The 14,064-nt window shown below is 45.1% G+C and overlaps 1 protein-coding gene and 1 pseudogene across 4 annotated transcripts in view; one reads left to right on the top strand and one right to left on the bottom strand.

The window, feature by feature from the left end:
• Window positions 1-14,064, bottom strand: part of PRORP (protein only RNase P catalytic subunit) — a 168,263-nt gene that overhangs the window by 117,079 nt on the left and 37,120 nt on the right. The window lies entirely within an intron of this gene.
• Window positions 4,450-7,004, top strand: LOC308254288 (pleckstrin homology domain-containing family A member 3-like; annotated as a pseudogene). Its single transcript has 2 exons — window positions 4,450-4,458; window positions 6,108-7,004. The product of its transcript is annotated as a pleckstrin homology domain-containing family A member 3-like (transcript).

The following is a 14,064-nucleotide window of genomic DNA, read 5'->3' as shown; positions in this document are numbered from 1 at the left end:
TCCCAAACAAACTTACAAACTAATTCTTTGAATGTTTGGCAATTTAAAAAGGACACGAAAGGATTTAATCCCTTCCACTGTGTAGAGGGGCCCCCTGGGGAGACACATGAGCATTCTATATTGGCCCCTCTTGCTCTTTTTGCCAAGAGGGACCCTCTTCTCACGATCCAATTGCCCACAGCTGTTGCCTGAGCTTTCTGTTCATGCTGAGCTTGAAGCCTCGTGGTGGCTGGTACCATGGATCTGTCTCTCGCCCAATGGTGTGAGCTGGGCCCTCCATGGAGAAGAAACCTGGGTTCCCCAAGATATGTGATCAGTGCTGGGGCCCCGCCAGCAGGCCAGGGGATCCCAAGGCAGGTGCTGGGCGTGGAGGCCATGGGGGCATAGGCTACCAAGGAGACAGAACTGAACCTCACATCACCCTGCTTGGCCCTGGAGGATGGCTGGTTAGCCAGAGACAGGTAAGATTCCTCAGGGAAGGAACAACCTAAGACAGGCACAGTCGCCAAGGGGCCATCAGGAGAGAACTTGGGGGTCAACAGAGGTGGGGCACAGACCCTCACCCCCCCCCAACTTTGCAGGGGCCTGAACCCTCACCCCTTCTGAGGGAGTTCTCCTGCCCCCATGGCTGCTTCACTTCCCATGCCCAGCTCAAATCGGGACCCAGGTAACAGACAGAGACTTGGCTGACAGCAGCTGCCCTATATCTAAATCCAGCCTAGCACCAGGAATGCTCAGGGCCTACTCAAGAATGCAAATAATCCTTTCCACTAATATTTACAGGGTAAACTAAGATTATTGTTAGAGTATTAAATTTGACAGTAAAATAGTAGTCAAGTTTTCAGATTAATTTAAATTGGCTAATTGAAATAAGTGAATATTCAAGAAAGTTTAATTGTACTGGAAAAAAAGCTGTTCCTAAAGTATTAACTAAAATTTCTATTGGTAGCTCATCTCATGGTAAAATTGCTTAACATGCAATGAACCTAAAGCAGTCATATTTTTGTGCAAAAAATTAAAATTTAAAGTTATCAAGACTGCATTATAAAATTTCCAAAAGCCTCCATTAATCAAAAAAAGGGGGGGTTATAGTGGGAAAATATCATGTAAGGAAAAATATCCTATAAGTAAATTACATCTAGAAAATTTTTACTTTAGAAAATTAATTTTCATTTGTAATGCTAACAGCAAGACCACCCATGAAAAACACACATGGTGTCAAAATAAGCCAAAGGAAAATCGTTTGGGCAAAAATAAAATGGATCCCAAATCAAATTTATAGAAAAGATTCCTTTATTAACTTTTGGTCGAGAATATGTTTGTATATTTTCAGAAAACAACTCCAAGACCATGTGGATTCCTGCAACAGACAGGAATTGACAGGACTGCTCCAGCCACGAACACAAGAGGAGAAACAGTCCAGAGATGGAAGATGGTGAAGACGCCTTGCCATGCTAGCAATCAGCAGCTGTGCATTGCTGCAGGTTGCCCAGGACCAAACCAGAGAGGGTCAGACCTGCATTGCCACCATTTGTCCACCACTCAGAACTGTTGGACATTGAAATTGGGACTCAAAACTATTGGACATTGAAATTGGGACTCAAAAAACTGTTGGCCCAGAAAAGAAACTTACTACAGACTGATTCATTTGCCTCTCAGCATAACCATTATTGTTTGTCTCATTTTTGTTCTCATATGTTTATTTCTAGTCTGCAGATGCAAGATTTTTTTTTAAAGAAAAGAAACGAGGGAGATGTCAGAAGCCGCCAATCATCCTCTGATTGAGACATTGGTAGCTGACGCAACTTCCATCTGTAAATCTTATGTAAATCCTTGCTGATTGGCTATTCCTGGCTATGGGTGGATCCCAAACCTTAATAAAAGAATTGCAAGGCCAGAGCGGGGTAGTAGTCCTCCCCCTAGAGGTGGGCTCCCGCCTGGCCTCCAATATCACCAAATTAATACTTTTCTAGTCTCTTTGTGTGCAGCCCCCTCCAGAACCCGAACCCTGAACCTTGAGGGACGTGAAAGGGGTTCCAACAGGCATGTATCTTAGTTACGGGCACATCCCCAGTAGGAGGTGTGCAGGAGGCAGCTGACTGATGTTTCTAACTCTCTATCCCTCTCCCTTCCTCTCTGTAAAAAAATCAATAAAATATATTTTTTTTTAAAAGAAAAAAAGCCACCTGCTCCTCTTCCCCCAAATGTTTTAATTGTGAGGTTAAAGAAGAAAAATCCTATAATAACAAGAACCTTTACATTGTATTCCATATACCATGTAGGTCACAAAAATATGGAAAAACAAGAATTCTAAGTGCTTTCATGTATTAACTCTTTTATTCAATGATAAAGGTAGATATTATCATTTCCCCCACTTTAACAGATTAAGAGACTACTAGTAAAGCACAGAGAAGTCACATAACAAGAAAGTGGTAAATTTAGAATCTGAAACCTAAAAATCTATCCTCTCATCATTCCACTATACCTCAGAACAAAAGTCAAGCTGGGAAGCCCAAAGCCAGATCACAACACTACTATGTTTGAAGATGGTGGGAGCTGTCCTCACATGGGCCTGAACCTCCTAGCACCTGCCTTCTTTCTGGTCAGTACATATTAATAAGTTGTGGCCAATATTCAGAAGCAAAGCATGTCAATCAAGACTACTCTCCTTTCTTATAGGGTACTGGCAAACAAGGGGAGAGAAATGCAAATGCCCTTCAGGAGGCCTTTTGTTGAGAAATCCTACTGGTTTTGATGTAGTGTCCTACTTTATTTAGGAAGAGATATCCCTCCTTCTGCTCCCCACCCTCAAAAAAGACAAATAAGAAGTATTGGGATTTCACCTGAATAGAAGTCTAGTGGGGTATTGTTCAACTACAGGTCAGAAACAATTAAAATAGAGTGCAACACATGCATTAAGAATAGTAATATTTTGAATGTAAAAAATATTTTTCAGCTATAAAAATGGGGTGTTATATAAAATGTATTTTGTACTTAAATTGTGGTCAAAACTGTTTAAAAGCCACTGGTAATGAGACTCTGCCATACATACAAAATATGATTTTTCCCAGGAACATTAATATATTTTATCATCCTAATATATAAAAAGCCAGGGGCCGTCACAACCTAAATGACCAGACGGATGACCAAACAGCAGGCTGTGTGAGGTGACCAGGCCAGCAGGGGGGTTAGTGAGGGACAACCAAGCGACTGAACAGCAGGCTGCATGGGGCAACCAGGCCGGCAGGGGGGGCAGTTAGGGGCGATCAGGCTGGCAGGCAGAGGCGGTTAGGGGTGATCAGGCTGGTGTGTGTGGGGGGGGGAGCAGTCAGGGGCAATCAGGCAGACAGGCAGGTGAGCAATTAGGAGCCAATGATCCCGAATTGCAAGAGGGATGTCCGACTACCAGTTTAGGCCCGATCCCACAGGGGATCGGGCCTGTGGGATCGGGCCCGATCCCCTGTGGGGATCGGGCCTAAACTGGCAGTCAGACATTCCCTGAGGACCCCCCTCCCCATGCATGAATTTTGTGCACCGGTCCTCTAGTCCTATATTAAAAGCCTAATATGCTAAGTGTCCATTCATCCAGTCATCCATTCAACTAATCAAAGCGTAATATGCTAATGATATGCTAAGGCCATTCAATTGCTCGCTATGACGTGTAATGACCACCAGGGGGAAGACGCTCCGACCGGTAGATTAGCTTGCTGCTGGGGTCCGGCCAATCGGGCCTGAGCAAAACGGGCCAGACATGCACTGGAGCACTCCTGCAGTTCTTCCCCAGCTGGCCAACCTCCCACATCCCACCCCATCGCCGATTGTGCACCAGTGGGGTTCCTTGGCCTGGCCTGTGCCCTCTCACAATCCGGGACCCTTCAGGGGATGTCGGAGAGCTGGTTTTGCTCTGATCCCACAGGCATAAATGGCTAATATACAAATCGACCAAATGGCGGAATGACCAATCGCTATGATATGCACTGATCACCAGGTGGCAGACGCTCAACACAGGAGCTGCCAGCTAGTGGTCAGTGTGCACCCAGAGGCGGTGTACCACTCAGCCAGAAGCCAGGCTCACGGCTGGCGAGCACAGTGGCGGTGGTGGGAGAATCTCCCGCCTCTGTGACAGTCGGACATCCCCCAAGGACTCCTGGACTGAGAGAGGCACAAGCCAGGCTGAGGGACCCCCTGCCCAAGTGCATAAATTTTGTGCACCGGGCCTCTAGTGGGTCTATAGTATTTACCATTTGAAAGTTTATTAAGTGGCCAGAACCTCAGTTCTAAGGATTAGCCCTACCACATATTAAGATATGTAATACAACTATCACAGGCAATCAAAAAATTGTATGGTCATGCACACCCTGGACATGCACCAAAGGGTCTCGGGTTTGATCCCCAGTCAAGGGCATATGCCTCAGTTGCAGGTTCAATCCCTGGCCCTGGCTGACGATCATGAAGGAGGTAAAACAATTGATGTTTCTCTCTCTCTCACATCGATGTTTCTCTCTCTCTCTCTCCCCCACTCCCTTTCTCCCTTGCACTCTTTCTAAAAAAAAAAAAAAAAAAGGAAAGAAAATCAATGGGAAAAATATCCTCAGGTGAGGCTTAATAAAAAAATAATAATAATAATAACATGGTCATGTACAGAGGTTAATGGATGAGAATAGAAAGTTAAGAAACAGACCCCAGTATTAATGGGAATTTAATATATACTAAAAGTGGCATCCCAATGTGGTGGAGGGAAAATATGGGTTAAAAGGTATTGACATAACTGGGTAATTAGGTAGAGAAAATAATCAAGTGGGAACTACATATCTCATTTATACCAGAAAAAATTCTAAATGAATAAAAAATTTAATGGAAAACAACAAAAATAGAAGGGAGCAAAGGGAGGTTTTTTGACTGTGAGTGTTCTTTGTTTAATCCTATATAATAAAAGCCTAATATGCAAATCAAATGACCGACGGAACGACTAGGCACTATAATGCGCACGGACCACCAATGCAGGAGCTGCCCCCAGCCCACAGGACCCAGGCCAGCCAAGGCAGGTGCCAGCAGGGCCTCCCCCCACTACTGCCCTGCCAGTTGCCCTGCAGAGGGAGGCAACCAGAGGCAGTGGCAGGGGGCGAGGCTGGCAAGCTGGTAGAGCCAGGCCAGCCAAGGCAGGTGCCAGTAGGGGCCCCTCGATCGCCCTGCAGGTCACCCCACACATTGGCCCTGATCGAAGACCAGGCCTAGAGACCCTACCCGTGTATGAATTTTGTGCACCAGGCCTCTAGTAATCTTATAATGGAAAAGACGTTTCTAAGTATGAAACCCAGGAGCCATAAGAAACAAGTATGATAAATGTGCCTATTTAAAAATGTGCACAGCCAAAACCGGTTTGTCTCAGTGGAAGAGCGTCAGCCTGCGGACTGAAAGGTCCCAGGTTCGATTCCGGTCAAGGGCATGTAGCTTGGTTGCGGGCACATCCCCAGTGGGAGGTGTGCAGGAGGCAGCTGATCGATGTTTCTCTCTCATCGATGTTTCTGACTACCTATCACTCTTCCTTCCTCTCTGTAAAAAATCAATAAAATATATTTAAAAAAAAATGTGCACAGAAAAAAAATATATAAGTTTTTTAAAAAAGGCCTCAGAAGATTGTAATTCAAATCACAATTTTTCAAATAAAGAGCTCCTATAAATCAATAAAAAAATGGACAAGACAGAAGCAAGCAGTTAGCAGAAATCTAACTGGCTTTAAATCTATAAAAGATTACTTGACCTATCAAGAAAAATGTAGGAAAACAAACAGGGAGCAGAAAGGGAGCAGCTGGGACGAGGAAACTAGAGCAGGAGGATGGCCAAGACGCACCCAGAGATGTCTGAGCCCACACTTCCTCCAGGTCCCCAAGCTCCACCTGCGGCCACCTCAGTCCAGGCCTCTATGGGCCTCCAGATACCAGGGTACTCTCAGGCTGAGGGGCTGAGGGCGGCTTGGTGTTGGCTAGGGCCACCTGGGGAGGGGTTGGCATGGCTAGAAATGGCTGTCCAGGCTCCACACTTACCCAATCACTGTGGATGGAAGGCTGGTGCCAGACCAGAAAGTTGAGTAGTGCCAGGCTCCAAAGCATGGAAGAAGTCTGTTCAAGTGGACCAATTATCTCACAGGTTGACAGCTTCAATGGTTTGTTTTAAATAATGGAATCCTATCCTACTGTGATTCACAAGATGGTGTTTGCAATGAGAGCAAAGGAAGTATAAAGATGGCCGTTTGTAAAATTAAAGTCCATTTGGCAGACGACACAAGAATGGAATTAATCTTTCCAGGAGAGCAGCATTTCTACATGAAGGCGGTGAATGCAGATGCAAAACAGAGGTGGCTGATTGCTCTGGGGAGCCCCAACACCTGTTTGACTGATACTAGGACTAAAAAAGTAAATTAAGTGAAATCTCTGAAAACCAAAATGTCTAAACTTGGCCTCTTCTGTGACCTAAATGCATAATTCATACAATTCAAGAATTTGTTCACCATGATGAAGATCATTTATCTCCCAGCATAGCAAACATGAATGAAGCCTCTTCTCTACTTAGTGCACATGTATTACATTTATCACAACGCTTGAGGAATATGTGAAGATAGCAAACGCTAATTTTAAACCTGAGATGTTTCAGCTGTCCCATCCAGATTCCTTAGTTTCTCCTGTGTCATCCTTTCTGGTTCAAATGATGAAGCTGTCTACCAGCCAGCCTTTTCTTGCAGTTCAGAGAGGAGTAGCCACTCTGTAAAAGAACCAGTGTTTACACTTCACCCACTCTCCCAGTGAGCTGAAGAACCTACTCGGATACACCCTTGTAATGATATTCCTCATTTATACCCAGATAGGTCTGTTCACTGTTCAAGAAATACACTTATCAGAGATTTAGCATCAGCAACCACTTCATGGCACCATGAACTGAACTTACAAGGTCCTGCTTCCTCTGAACTCCAGCACCAGGGTGAGGCTTTGGAGGACACAGACATGTAAAAGGAGAAAATGGATTATCTGGCATCAGAGCAGGAACTCAGGGGCAGCTTTCTCCCAGACAGAGGTGCTCGCAGGAATCATAATTCCTATGTTGGGACCTCCCTGGTCACAGGGCTGACTGACAGTCATTTCTGTTTGATCCGCCGTGGAGACTCACTAAGACCCACAGCTCATCCAATTTACAACCCCACCCAAGCTGTGTGCAGTGCCTTTTACATATGAATAACCTGTCCTTGCTCAGGCTAAAATGTCTCAAACAAGCTGCAGCTGCGGAACATCGCCTTGCTCTGATCGCCAGGTCGCCTCCCGCCCCTGAGGGCTCCTGGACTGTGAGAGGAGGAAGGCCGGGCTGAGGGACCACTCCCTCCAGTGCATGAATTTTCATGCACCGGGCCTCTAATCTTAACAATAAAGATTAAAAAACACTAGAATAAAATAAAATAAAAAGAAGTAAAAAGGTCAAGAGAGAAAGTCCTTAAAATAGAAAACAGGCAGAAAAGATTTAATATGACTTATTAGACTCCTGAAAGGAGAAAAAACAAAGCAAAGAAACAGGACTAATGCTTATAACTATAATCCAAGAATTTTGTGTAAATAAGAGAAAAATTGTAAAAATTGACCTTAAATGATCAACTTAGCAAAACTGTTGGACATTAGGGAAAAATAAAAAGTCATTAAGCCAATCTATAATAATGAAAGTGTAATATGCTAATTAGACCAGACATCCGGACATCCTTCCAGATGAAGCCGAGGCAGCGGGGGCCAAGGCAGAGGCAGTTAGGAACAATCGGGTAGGCAGGCTAGTGGTTAGGGGTGATCAGGCAGGCAGGGGAGCGGTTAGAAGCCAGCGGTCCCAGATTGCAAGAGGAATGTCTGACTGCCAGTTTAGGCCCGATCCCTGCGGAACATCCCCCAAGAGGTCCCAAATTGCAAGAGGGAGCAGGCCGGGCTGAGGGACGCCTGCCCACCCGCACGAATTTCATGCACCAAGCCTCTAGTAAGTAAGTAAATAAATAAATAAATAAATAAATCAGAAAGTAAACACTTACTTTCCAAATTGGGGGCAGAAAGTATTGGAGAAAATTTTAACTATATATGGAGGGAACCTAACTAAAAACCCTCAAAGAGAATTCCTAGAAAAAAGCAATTACAAGAGAGTTGCCAAGGCTCTTTTTAAGAATCTTTATAAATTTTTCATTGTTTATCCTCAAAAGTGGCCAAACTAAGAATGTTTCTCTTAATAATAAATTTGGATACCATATTATCCTCCTCAGATACATGCACAGCCCTCAGCTGTGAGGATACTAAAGAAGCCTCAACTGACCACTGCCTATCTGTGTTTGCATTTTCTCTGCATTAGCTTATATACTTTTGATCAGTTACCTCACTTTTCTGGACCTCAGGTTCCTGAGAAATGAAGTGGGGCTACTTCAAAGGGCTGTCGCAAGGATTCAATAAAATTAAGTGATTTGACTGCAATAAGACCATACCTCAAAAGTCTCTTCATGTGCTAAATTTAGGTAAGTAGTAATACTGGTACAAATTTTACCAATAGTTTGTCACCATTTATAACTCTTTGTGTTTTAAAACAGACATCAGCAAAACAACTTTCTCTGCTTCCTGTTCCTCATACAGTGGTAGAGTAGATGGATCCCTGTAAGTACCAATAATCTAACTGCAGCTGGGTCAGGGAGCCCCAAACCTATCAATAAAAGGTCCAAGACCCGGCACCAGCACCAGCCTGCCTTGATTCATAGCTGGGCCTTGCCTGGTCACTTCCAAACCCCATACAGAGAGGAGAAATCTGTAGATCTCTCTGTAGCTCCCGCTGGGTGGCTGCAGGCAGTAGCTGACTTCGCACCTCCCTGGAGACCCAAGAGCCAGTGTACCCAGTGGTCAGTATCAGATCATACCATATTACAACTCTACATATTCATAAGCGACACACTCAAGAGGCAGACTCAGTGAGCACCAAAGCCCCACTGAAGCAAGTCCTGCTCCATAGGGGTGTCTGCTGCACAGCATCTCTCCCACTGTAGTCACAGCTGGTTCTCACAGCCAGTTGGCCTGGAGGTCAGTTCCTCCCTGTGATACCAACACCACTCAAGACTCAACTACAAGACTGTGTACGCAGCCCACACAGGGGCACACCTAGAGTGCTCAGCTCAGGTGACTGGGGAGGCTGAGCCATGGGCCCTACTACACAAGGCCACTCTATCAATTCCAAGAGACATAGCAGTTTAGGCCCGATCCCTGCGGAACAATTTTCTCATAGCAATGAAGCAGAATTTACTGTCATCTATGTTCAATTTTATTGCTAATTTATAAAGAAAATAGTTTGGATTTTTTTTTGTCCTCTTTTAATGAAAAAAAAATCAATAATAGAAAACGGATAACAGAGGTGGATAATTTTTTAATTCTTGGAAATTCTAAGATAAGCAATACTAAATCTGACTCATGTTAAGTAAGCATATAGTTAATCTTTGTGCTTCACAGTATAAGAAAGTAGCCTATGGAAGCTGTCCAGATGGAAGGCATAACGGAAATGGGAAGTGATTTTACTCTGAAAAAAATCCCAACAGTGAAAGAGTCAAAGAGTAAATAGGAGGCAAGAATACTGAGGTACAAATCTTGGGGATATCCCAGGAACAGTCATTAGCTCAAATGACGTTTCTTGTACAATCTCATCAGTGATTTGCCCTCCCTTGCCTAACTTAAACAAATATTGAATAACTTAAGAACAACGCACTACTGTAAGGTGAGTCATTCCACCAGTAATCGATGAGATTAAGGGAAATTCTATTTTCCTGTGAACTCTGACATAGTTTGCAACTGTTTTATTGTTCCTGCTAGCAATTACTGCTTATTCATGTAAGCAAGCTAAATGTTAAGCACTATCCCACCCTAAAAAACATGGTAACAGGAGAAGATTTGACTTTGGGTAATGGGCACACAGTGCAATATACAAATCTTGTAACAGAAACCCAAACCTGAAATTTATATGATATTAACCAATGTCACCCCAATAAATTTAATAAAAAAGAAAAAAAACATACATCAGACTAATAAGGAGGTAGAATTACTAGTAAGTGTAAATAGCATCTGTAATAGAATCCAAAGATCTGGGTTTGCATACAGCCTTTATGACTTAAACTGTGTGGCTCTGGCAAGTCACTGAACTTCTCTGAGCCTCAGTTTCCTCATTCATAAAGTATATAAAATATACTTTGTAACTGTAATGATTAAACAATATAATTAAATAAATGGTAGCTATGACACAAGAAATGTAAAATGAATGTCAATGTATAAATAACATTTATTGCACACCTATAAGGTCAAGCATTGTGAAAAATACAAAGAAGGGAGCTCTATCCCTCAATCAGTGCATAATGTAGATGAAAAGACAAAAGATACTGATGTGAAAAACTAAGCACAAAACAAGAACACATGGTACAGATTAATAGCCAAGTGTGTGCCAGGGTTAATAAATGCTACAAGTTCAAAGGAAGAAAAGATAAACAGACTATAGAGGTCAGGGAAGACTATGTGACAGAAAAGACTTGAGAAAGCCTTGACGAAAAAACAGGATTTGGAAACAGGAGTACAGAGTAGATAAAGGGGAAAAGTAGTCCAGAGCCAGTGAAGAGCCAAATCTAGCTGAAGTAGATGTGTGTAGAGGAGAGTATTGAAAGATGAGGCTTGAAAATTAGGTTGTAGAGAAACTGTGAAGGAGTTACTTTCAGGGCAGGAATGGAAAACTGCAGATTGTGGGACAAGAGAATAATGTAATTAAATCAGTGTTTTGAAAAGACTGATGTGGCAATAGTGTGAAGAAAAAAGATGGAAGAAGAGTGTAGATGTAACCCACCCCACCATTCTTTTGACATTGCTTCTGTAAATGCTGACTCTAATATGTAACTTGTAGATAAACAGCATGTTTGTATAAGAATTCTAGGAACTAAGTTCAAAAGGTACAGACTCCAACCTCCAGTCATCCCAGCTCTGGGAGATTTGCTGACCTTCAATCGTAAAACCAGGATGATGAAGACCAGGAGGACAAAAACCAAGATGATGCACACCACACCATCACTTGACCACTTTCAAAGTTCTTATTAGAAAAGACTCTGCTGGTGTGCACGGAGAATTTTTTAACCCCCTCCCTTTGATCTCTTTGTTGTTTTCCCTCTCCCTCCTTATAAGCCTCTGCCTGCACTGAGATGTTAAGATGGTCTTTGGGATGAGAGTCTCCTACCCTCATCTTATTAGGCTGTGGGCTCTTGAATAAATCATTTTTCCTTACACCACCACCTGCCTCTTGAGTATTGGTTTTCGAAGCAGCAATACAGCCTATGGGAGTAGTGGAAACAGAACAACAGAGGCAGAATTGAGAAATGTTGCACGATAAGGTTAGTAACTGATACCACACAAAGTTTAAGGATAAAAGAGGAGTCAAAATCAGTTTGTTTCTTTCAAGTCCTTTTTTTAAAAATGTTTTTGTTTTTTAAGAGAGAGAGAGGGAAATATTGATGGGGTTGCCTCCCGTATGCACCCAGACCTGGACCAAACCCACAATTTGGGCCTGTGCCCTGACAGAGAATTGAACTGGTGACCTTTTGGTGCATGGGACGACTGCTCAACCAACTGAGCCACTCCAGCCAGGGCAAAAAATCAATTTTAATTTCTCCAATCTGAGTGGCAAAGAAGAAAATAAAAAAAAAAACAACAAACAAACTCAGTGGTATGTGATCGAAGGCTAGAATTTGTTTTTGACATGTTGAATTTAAGTTCATTATGGCATATTCACATAGAAATGTCTTACAAGCAATTGGTTACACTGATCTGGCATTTAAAAGAGTAACCAAGATTAAAGAAAACTCGGGAGACACTTGGACAAGCAAGAACTAGAGCTGAGGAAAAAAGTCCCACTAGAAACACAGCTCTGGGTCCTCTTCCATGAGAAAAGTTATACACCCTCACCACAGGGAAATGGTTCTTTCCTCTAGTGAGGAGAGGACAAGGAGTCCAGGAGAGCCCAAAATTCATAAAAGTCCTCTTAAAGGAGGCATGGAGATTGTGGTATAAGTCTTTGTGAACAGTGGTGTCAACCTAGATCAGTGGTCGGCAAACTGCGGCTCGCGAGCCACATGTGGCTCTTTGGCCCCTTGAGTGTGGCTCTTCCACAAAATACCATGTGCAGGCGCGCACGTACAGTGCGATTGAAACTTCGTGGTCCATGTGCAGAAGTCGGTTTTCGGCTCTCAAAAAAGATTTCAATCGTTGTACTGTTGATATTTGGTTCTGTTGACTAATGAGTTTGCCGACCACTGAAAAAGATCTGTGATGCAATGTGACTTAAGATGAAGAGATCCTACCCCAGATGCACATTGCCACTCGCTGCTCAGGAACTCTAGGGGCTAGGGCAGCCTTGGGCAAACTACGGCCCGCGGGCCAGATCCGGCTATTCTATCCGGTTCTCTTGCTCTCCCCTCCGCTCCTTTACTTTGAATTTATATTAGTTCACACAAACACTCCATCCATGCTTTTGTTCCGGCCCTCCGGTCCAGTTTAAGAACCCATTGTGGCCCTCGAGTCAAAAAGTTTGCCCACCCCTGGAACTGTGCTGAAATTCACTGCACCTGCTTCTGCTCTGGCCATCCTATCTAATAAAGAGGGAATATGCTAATTGACCATCACTTCATCACAAAAGATGGCTGCACCCACAGCTGAGGCCAAGTTCCCATAAGGAACCTTAATGAGCAATCAGCAGGAACCTGAAGCTACGCCCTCCCCCACCCAGCAGGGCTTGACAGGGGACCTCAAGGTGCACTTCCTGTCCTGGTGCTGGGCTAGGGGACCTCAGGCTGTTCCCCCTGCCAGGTGGGGTTTGACAGGGGATTTCAGGCTGCGCCCCCCCACCTGGCAGGGCTTGACAGGGGACCTGAGGCCACGCCCCCCACCCTGGCATCAGGCCAGGGGACCTGAGGCCACGCCCCCCACCCAGCGGGACTTGAAAGGGGACCTCAAGGTACGCTCCCCATCCTGGTGCTAGGCTAGGGGACCTCAGGCCGCTCCCCCCACCCAGCAGGGCTTGACAGGGGACCTCAGGCCACGCCCTGCACCCGGCGGGGCTTGATGGGGGACCTCAAGGTGCACTTCCGGTCCTGGTGCTGGGCTAGGGGACCTCAGGCCGCTCCCCCCACCCCGGCACCAGGCCGGGGGACCTCAGGCCGTGCCCCCGTCCAGCGGGGCTTGACAGGAGACCTCAGGCCATGCCCCCCACCCAGCGAGGCTTGATGGGGGACCTCAAGGTGCACCCCCAGTGCTGGATCAGGGGAACTCAGGCTGCGCCCCCGCCCAGCGGGGCTTGATGGGGGTCCTGAGGCTGTGCCCCCCCCCCCCGCCTGGCAGGACTTGACGGGGGACCTCAGGCCATACCCCCCACCCAGCGGGGCTTGACAGGGGATCTCAGGCCATGTCCCCCACCTGGCAGGGCTTGACAGAGGACCTCAAGGCACGCCCCCCGCCCCGGTCTGGGCTGGGGGACCTCAGGCCACGCCCCGCCCCCCTGGCGCTGGGCCAGGGGACCTGAGGCTACACCCCCTGCCTGGCAGGGCTTGACAAGGGTGGGACTGGCCGGGTCTGGATCTAGCCCAATGAGGGGGAGCGGGGGCATGCGCTGGCCAGGTCTGAGTCTCACACAATTTTGAGGTGCATGTGGGTGGGCAGGGACTTGACTCTGGGTCCTGTGGTGTGCCCCAGACTCTGACAGGAGGAAGGTTTTCATATACATTTTACTAATTTTCTTTCATCTCTGACACTTCTATTATAGAGAAAGGGCAAATAGCAACATTAAATTATTTCCTCTAATTAATCCCCTTTTAATGTGCACGAATTTTGTGCACCGGGTCACTAGTTTTCTAATAAATTTTGGTGTCATGAGCTATCTAAACTTGGTATTTAATATAATTTTAGCTTATATGTACATGTCATGTCTACCTACCAGGCTATAACCCACCTAAAACAAGGCTGCACATATATTTACACAAAAATTTACCAAAAC

Source organism: Plecotus auritus (genome assembly GCF_963455305.1).
Source record: "Plecotus auritus genome assembly, chromosome: 1".
Classification (NCBI taxonomy): Eukaryota; Metazoa; Chordata; class Mammalia; order Chiroptera; family Vespertilionidae; genus Plecotus; species Plecotus auritus.
This window is presented reverse-complemented; position numbering and strand designations above follow the sequence as displayed.